The 8,574-nt window shown below is 40.2% G+C and overlaps 1 long non-coding RNA gene across 1 annotated transcript; it reads right to left on the reverse strand.

The window, feature by feature from the left end:
• Positions 1-1,358: 1,358 nt before the first annotated feature.
• On the reverse strand, positions 1,359-1,857 carry LOC149932385 (uncharacterized). The gene is made up of 3 exons (XR_016472930.1): positions 1,786-1,857; positions 1,602-1,715; positions 1,359-1,535 (listed from the first exon to the last, which is right to left on the reverse strand). It is a non-coding gene; the product is annotated as an uncharacterized LOC149932385 (long non-coding RNA).
• Positions 1,858-8,574: the final 6,717 nt, after the last annotated feature.

The following is an 8,574-nucleotide window of genomic DNA, read 5'->3' on the forward strand; positions in this document are numbered from 1 at the left end:
TTTCGCACTTTACTGACTCTACGCACATTTTTCCACCGAACTTTGGAGCCCCTTTAATTAATAGCTTTTGTTAGGCCTATCTTTAATATGTGGTTTTTAAATAAACTTAGCTCTGAGAAATGGCTGATAAATGTGGGAAGAAGCGATCTTTATTTGAAAGATGCGATACATAATAAAATATGCGCCCTACATTTTGAGGATTCTTGTTTTATGAATTGTAAAACAAAAAACAGACTGACATCAAACGCTATTCCAACAATATTTTCAAATGAATTTAAGCCAACAAGTAAAAATTGAGTTTTAAGTATTGTTTTTTTTAAAGGTTATTTAAATGAAACATATTTCCCAAGGGAATGATACTTTAGCTAGTTGCTCAAACGTAAAGGTTCCGGAGAACTTAGTAGAACATTATATCAAGGACTGTCATAAAACAACTGGTACGATGAAATTTATACATTAGTAATGGGGTCATAAGTTAAAACTCAATTTTCAAATAGAATCTAGTAAACGGTCTGTAGAAATGGTGGAAGAGCCCAACAATAGACCTACAAAAAGGACCTGTGTTTCAATTGCAGCAAGTTCCAGCGGAACTATAGCTACAGAACAGGATTGTAAACAGTTTCATTCGAAACAACTCTATTATATTTTAACATGATTTTCTTTATCAGTGGAAATTCCTACAATTGAAATTCAGCAGGCTGCTAAACCTAATATCGAGACAAAGTCAAATAAAACAACCGCAAACAAAATGGTTCAAGTTGCGGATTTGAAAACCTATGCAAACAAAAATAATCAAACAGAAGATAGCAAAACATACGAAAACAAAAAGGTTCAAGCCGCTGGATATAAGACAAAAAAGGAAACATCACATTTAAGAACTATAAGCAAACAGAAATCTAAAATAAAAAGGTTGCAATTGAAAATTAAAAAAACTAAACGAAAAGTTGGCAAGTAACGTACACATGGGTCAAAACATAGCTACAAATTTCCTTTCAGACATTGCTAAAGACATTTTTGACTCTGAGCTTAAGTTAAAATCTAGAAAAGCAAGATGCAGGCGATACACAAGTAAAATAAAAAGTTGGGCGTTATCCTTGTACTATCATAGCCCTCAGGCTTATCATCAATGGCAAAATGTTCTGTGCCTACCAACGAAGAGAACCTTACAAAAATTGTTATCTAAGAGTGAGATTAAGCCAGGGTTTGATGTTAACGTGATTCATGCTATAAAAGCTAGATTTGAAAACAAACCTGCAAGTGAAAGGTTATGCTTAGTAGCATTTGATGAAATGAGTCTCACAGAAAAATGAATGGGGGCTCTGCCCCCATTGGTAAAACCACCGATGTTAAAGGCCATTTACTTTTAAGCATCCGTAGCAAGAAAGTGTTGCCAGCAGCCTCATTCCAAGTTTATTAGTGAGCTTCAGCCCCCATTGGGAAAAAAAGCGATCGGCGCCACTGCACAGAAGGACTAATGTATAACGTCAAAGATGATCAAGTAGATGGTTTTGTAGATTTTGGCCCAATAGGTCGCACTAATGAATATGCAAACCAAGCGTTAGTTTTCACGGTGAAGGGTTTGAAAAGCAAATGGAAACAACCTGTAGGTTTTGTTTTGACGAAAGATTCCTGTCCGGCTGAAAATTTAAAGCTTTTACTTGAAGAATGCCTAGCCCACTCGAAAAATGCTGGCCTTATAGTTAAAGCAATTGTCTCTGATCAAGGACCAAACAATCAAGCCTTGTTCAAAAATTTTGGAATTAGCTCCAAACAACCATTTCTTACCATTGAAGGAGAAAATATTTTCTTTTTCTTTGACGTGCCCCATTTGCTCAAGAGTGTACGAAATAACTTGCAGCGATATATTTTCATAATTGATGGTGTTCCAGTCGAATGGTATTACCTTCGAAAATTTTATGACATTGATGTTAAATTAGGTAAATTTCGAGCTGCCTACAAGTTAAAGAAAAAACATTTGGATTTATCAGCATTTTCAAAGATGAAAGTATCTCTAGCTGCACAAGTATTTAGTACATGTAAAAGTGTTGCGAATAGCATGGAAGCTGCAATTGGTACAGCGGAATTGCCGTTAGAAGCATGTCACACTGCTGAGTTTGTAGACCGAATGAATCATTTATTCGACTGTTGGTCCCGGATTTCGGGATTGCTCGATTTTTGTTTGGATTTCTCGATTTCTCGCTGGATTTCTCAATTTTTTGTCGGATTTCAAGATTTAACGTCGGATTTCGCAATTTTGCAATTTCTAGATGTCTCGTCAGTTTTCTGGATTTCTTGCTGGATCTCCGGATTTTGAAGAAATCCAGGCTGAATTTCGGATTTCTTGCAAAATGTACGAGATTTCTTTGAATGTCCGACCCCTCGGGGAAAACCGTCAAGGTCGGAGGTCCACTGGGAATAAATGGCATTGAGTACAGCTGGCAGAACCAAAAACCTACTATACTGACGGCCGATTCTTTGGGCGCTAGCGTAGTTAAGCAGTGCGTCGTCTTCTAAGACTCGTCATATCACATCTACGAATGTACAAAATGAACAGTTGAATGTCCTAACAAAAAACTACCCGAGGTGTTGATCTCCGATTTGGCTCAAATTCGGTGGGTTGGTAGACCTTCATGTAACTTGAAACTCGCTTAAAGGGAAAGTTACAATGGGCTTTCATTTTCCATGGGAACCGAAAATATTTTTCAACACTAAGAATGATAATTTTCCGATTTAAAATAGCATTGAAATTTCACAGATTTTAATAAAAATATTTGAAAATTAATTTATTTTTAAACTAATCTTCAAATTCATAAATATTTGGGTACATTTAAGTAAAATTGGATAAATGTGAGTTAAACTGGGTAAATATAAGTAATTTAAGGAACATTTCTGTAATGCTCGATAAAAAAATACAGCTTAATGTGGAATATTGAATATATTGAATACATTGGATAAAATTAGGGAAAACAGAAAAAGTTGGGACATTGGGTGAAATTTGGAAAAGTTAACAATTTCGGGTTAAAATAAAGTTAAATTAGGTACATTTCGGTTTATTCGGTTTATACAAGGATAATTAAACAAATTCATTTAAATTGCGAATATTTCAAGCATTTTCGATAAAATTAAAGGAAGTTACTTAAGATCCATCAAAGTTTGGTAAAATTTGGTCAATGCTTATATAATTTTGGTTTATTCACGTTTAATTATTAATTTAATCAAAATTAAACTTTGAATATGCATCATTTATCAAGTTTACCCATTTCATTCAATTTCTGCAATGTAATCTAAACAACTAATGCCAATTTTAATATTTTATTGTATTTTTATTTTATTCATTAGCATTTAGACTGTTTTGACGGCAAAGATTCGAAAATTGGACTAAAAATTATTATATTTCTGTAACCAAGGTTGTTATTCTAAATGTAAAACGCTGGAAAACAGTCGCCGCATACAAGGCGGAGTGGTTAGCACTTTCGCCTCGCAGCAAAAGGAGCCGGGTTCGATTCCAGCTTGTGGAAAACTCGGAACAACTCCTGTGTAGATTTTGCAAGTTCTCAATTGGAATATCATGTTCATATATTTTATACGTCGGATTGCAGTCTGTTATCCGACTTTTAGAACTTTAACCGACTATAAACCGACAGTGCTGCGCTACATGGGAATTTATCGCATTTCCTGAAAAGTACTTATATTTACCCACATTTACTCATATAAATACCAGATTGTTTAAATTTACCGAAAATTTGTTTGGATTTTCCACAAAAATTAAGAAATTTTAGGTTTGAAAAATAAATTCAAGGATATTTTTTTTAGCAAGGTTGAAAGATTGGGCAATGCCCTCGACGCTTTTGATACCGTCTTGGGATGGACTTCACAACGAACAACGCCAGTTAACGTTGCAACTGTGGGAATCAACTCTGTAGCCTGTTTGAGAATAGCGGCCGAAGAAAAAGATGCGTGCTTTCTGGGAACTACATTCCATCGGTATTAACCAAATATCGGCCAAGGAAACGACCTTGTAAAATAAGATTGTGCAAGAGTTTGAAAACACAATCAGATACGAAGACGGTTGGTATGTTGTTTCGCTGCCGTGGAAAAATAATAAAGATAAACTGGTGGACAACTACGAAGTGGCTAAGAGACGAACTCTCAATTTAATACCGAAGCTGAAATCGAATGAAGAACTGCTATCCAAATATCATGGCATTATACTGGAGCAAATAGAATTGGGTATAGTGGAAGGAGTTAATGAAAATGAGAAAGTGAGTCTAATAAATGTAATCGAGCTGCAGTTCGCGAAATCGAGTCTCACTGCGAAACTACGCATTGTCTATGACCCCTCGTCACACGCGAAAGGAGAACTGTCGCTCAATGATTGTCTTGAGACTGGACCTAGTTTAATTCGAGAGCTGTTTGAGGTACTACTACGATTTAGAGGTCACATAAATGTGACAGAATTGCTATTAGGACCGACGTAGAACGCCTTTTGCATAAAATTTTACTAAACGAAGATGACAGACGCGCTGTCCGACTTTTGTGGGAACAAGATCTAAAAGATTCTTTGAAGGAGCTGTTAAAGGCCTACTGTTTAACGAGAGCCCATTTGGGGTAACTACAAGAACATTCTCGCTATCGGATACAATAAAATACTACGTGAAGAAATATCCAAGAGCGAGCAAAGCTTCTATGAATGACTTATATGTGGATGATCTGCTTTCTGGTGCCTCGAAAACGAATGAAGCTATAAATCTGGTTTCTGAAGCTTCAAAAATAATGGAAGAAACTGTAATTAAACTACACAAAAGGCTTTTTAACACGAAAACCCGCTCACCTTCCAGCCGAAACAGACACTCGTCTCTTCCACTCATTTAATCAAGCTAAAATTTAGTCTCTTGATCGATTCGCTCATTAAGAACTAAATGTAGAGACAGATCCGCTCATCTCCTCTCAATTATTTGAAATTTAGCACTCATATAATTTAGGGGCATGCCAACCATGGGTGCTGCCCTCGCTACTTTTTCCCGGGGCAGACTTTGGGCAGAGGTGTAGTTCACTCAGGATTCTTATTTTCCAACCTGACAGGCCAACTAAACATACGACACCCTTTTGGTTAGTTTTCTATCTCTCGTCATTTTTTCCGGACGCAGCCTATTTAACAAGGTATGTGCTTATAATTTTGTTTTTTCCCCCGCTCTCGTAAAAACGTTGGCACGCCCTCACGCCCTGTGACTCATTCCGACTCCAAACGCTCTGACACTGACTAAAATGAGTAGAGTGCGCCCACCACTGGTAGGGTCTATATGGTGTGCCCATCGGTCATGGAATGACCCACCAGGGTAATTTTAATTTTTAAGGGGGTATTGTATGTGAATATTGTAAGAGGGTGCCACGCACCACGGTGCTGTACGACTACCTCATGTCATTCACTTGATAGCAACGTAACACCGGGACTAGCGCTTACTACGGCGATACCGAACCCTCCCGTTACTCTTGATGATATTCTCGATGCGTTAAAAGCCCTACAAAAACATAACGGGAGCCCATCATGTTTTTTTGCTGACCCGCCAGCTTCCTCATCAATCATTTGATGACTTTGTCACCGATTTGAGGATAAAAGCCATTTCCTGTGATTTTGGGGTTCTACACGACTCTTTGTTGCGCTCCCTTATTGTGCTTGGTATCCGAGATGAAACTGTCCGCAGATACTTTTTTAAAATCCCAGCTCTAGCTTTAGAGGACGTCATTGCTCATTTCCGCGCCGATGAGAGTCTTCTTCCACGAGCTTCACTTCCGTTTCGCAATCCACAGCGCTGTGCGATTATTGCGCCGAACACCACCCTAATCATCCTTGCCCGGCGTGGGGTGCTGAATGCCACAAATGCCATAAACAGAATCATTGGTCTAAAGCTTGCCGCCATGCATTTGTAATGACAGAGGTGTACCCTCCAAATTATTCGCCCCAACAGGCCCAGTACCAACACACTGGTTATCACACATTCTCACAGACTGGACATTTTCCAGTTTTTTCATTGCCAGCACCTCAATATCACTAGGGCTACGCCACAGTTCATACAGACCACTGGTTCCTCACATCAGATGACACACTATGCTTCTTCAGCCCAACACCAGGAATTAAACGCTCTAACGAAACTTTTTACAGTTTTACCATTAATTGGCTCTCGTTGAAGACGCTGGAGTCTTCACACCGAGACTGGGTTGCAACACTCAAAGTCGATGGCCAACCGGTTACTTTCAAACTTGATACCGGCTCACAAGTGAATGTGCTTAATACACAGACATATGAAAGTCTTCAAAGTCACCCTACAATTCAACCGACGCCAGTTACGTGTCATGTCATATTCAGGACACTCTATACCCATGTTGGGTGTTATACAAGCGGTGAGCCATTCTCCTTTCACGACACAAAAATTATGTTTCTACGTGACCGAACAGAATACAATGCCGATTTTAGGCACCCAAGCGTCCGAGGATATGGGTCTCATTACCAGAATATATTTAGCCCACTACTGCTATTCGTCTCCTGATGGAGGAGTTTAGCGATTGCTTAGGCGCTGTGTGCTGCCTTCTAGGTGAACATTCAATTACGTTGAAGCATAATGTTCAACCAGTCATTACCTCTCCAAGAAAGGTCCCCCTTGCCCTGCAGGAACCTCTCCAGGCTGAATTGCGTTGGATGATTGACAGAGCCCACAGATTGGGTGCACCCCGTGGTGATCGCTCCGAATCCTGATGGCACTACCTTGTATGTCTCGATCCACGCTACTTGAATCCATCTATAAAACGCGAACACTATAAAATTACCACCAACGAAGAAATCTTTAGCACTGTTTTTACCGTTCTCGACGCTACTTCCGCCTTCTGGCATATATCGGTTGACTGAAGACAGTTCCAAATTATGTACTTTCGCCACTCCTTACGGCAGATTCCGCTTTCTTCGATTACCATATGGCATCGCTTCGGCACCGGAAATTTTTCAGCTGGCGATGCGTGAAAGTTTCAAAAATATTCCGCGTACACATTCGTCTATGGACGATCTGCTACTCGCCACCCCTGGTGCCCCACATCACGCTTCGATTCTACGACAGGTACTTCTACGAGTCAGGGAAGAGGGTCTTCGTTTTAGCACACGGAAACTACAACTCGCGGTTCCTGAAATCACTTATCTTGGTCACACAGTTATTGCCGACGGCATTCGAGTGGATAATTGCAAAGTAAAGACTATCACAGATATGCCACCTCCCAAAGATAAACAGGCGCTTCAACGATTTTTGGGACGAATTATTTAAGCAAATTCCCTATCATTCTACCAAAACCGCGCCTTTGCGTGCTCTGCTCCTCCAATACGCCACCTTTATCTGGAATTCTAATTCTCAGACCATTTTTGAGGAACTTAAAGCTGATATTGTCCAGGCTCCTGTCCTTTCCTTCTTTGATAGGACCCGGGCACCAATAATATCCGTTGATTCGAGCCAAACGGGCATTGGTGCCGTATTGCTTCAGGATGGTCACCCTATCGAATACGCTTCTACCAAGCTCACTGATACACAGCAGTGATATGCCCAGATTGAAAAAGAGTTATTGGCTGTGATTTATGGGCTTGCACGGTTTCATTATTACGTTGTAGGCAACCCTATAGTCGTACAAACCGACCATAAGCCTTTGTTGGCCGTGATCAAGACACCTATGCACTTACTATCGCCACGCCTACAGAGAATGGTTTTGCAACTGTGCAGATAAGATCCTACATTGGTCTATGTTCCTGGTTCTGAGCTACACATCGCCGGCTAACTATCACACACTCCAGTCAGAATTTTCGGAGGACCCCAGTGCCGCCCTTCACGCTTTATCTACCATATCTCCGTCCAAGCGCGCTAAGTTGGAACGTGCCACGACTTGTGACGCCACTTTACAACCTATTCGACAATTCATTACCAGTGGCTGGTCCCGCTCCAAAGCTCAGGTACCCCCTGCTGTTGTTCACTACTGGTCAATTATGGAAGAAGTCCACATTATGGACCACTTGCTCTATCGGGGTGATCGTTTAACTGTTCCGGACTCACATCCTATCGATATAATGACACAACCCCACAATGCCCATCAGGGTATTAACGCCTGTGTTCGGAACGCAAAGCTTTATGTATACTGACCTGGGATGACCTCCGATTTAGAGCAATTTATTCAACAATGTGGCATTTGTAGGTCTCGCGACAAAGCCAATCAGGCCGATCCATGGCAGTCCCATCCAATACCCTGCCATGGGAAGCCATAGGCGTCGATCTTTATCACAACCACGCTTCTAGTACTTTACTAATAGTGGATTATCACTCCAAATCTGTCGAAATTAACGACTTGAAGTCCACTACTGCTCGCTCAGTCATACGAGCTATATGATACTATATCCTCAATCTAATGGCATGGCAGAGCACCATATACAGACCATTATAAATCTAATGGCCAAAGCTTCTCAGTCGGGCGCTGATCCACAGTTGGTGTTGTTGGCTACCCTCTGTAAAATAAACAAGTTGGCGAGCCAAAATATACCTCTCCTCGGAA

The sequence above is a fragment of the Leiobunum rupestre genome, chromosome 8 (genome assembly GCF_980474605.1).
Source record: "Leiobunum rupestre chromosome 8, qqLeiRupe1.1.hap1, whole genome shotgun sequence".
Lineage (NCBI taxonomy): Eukaryota > Metazoa > Arthropoda > Arachnida > Opiliones > Sclerosomatidae > Leiobunum > Leiobunum rupestre.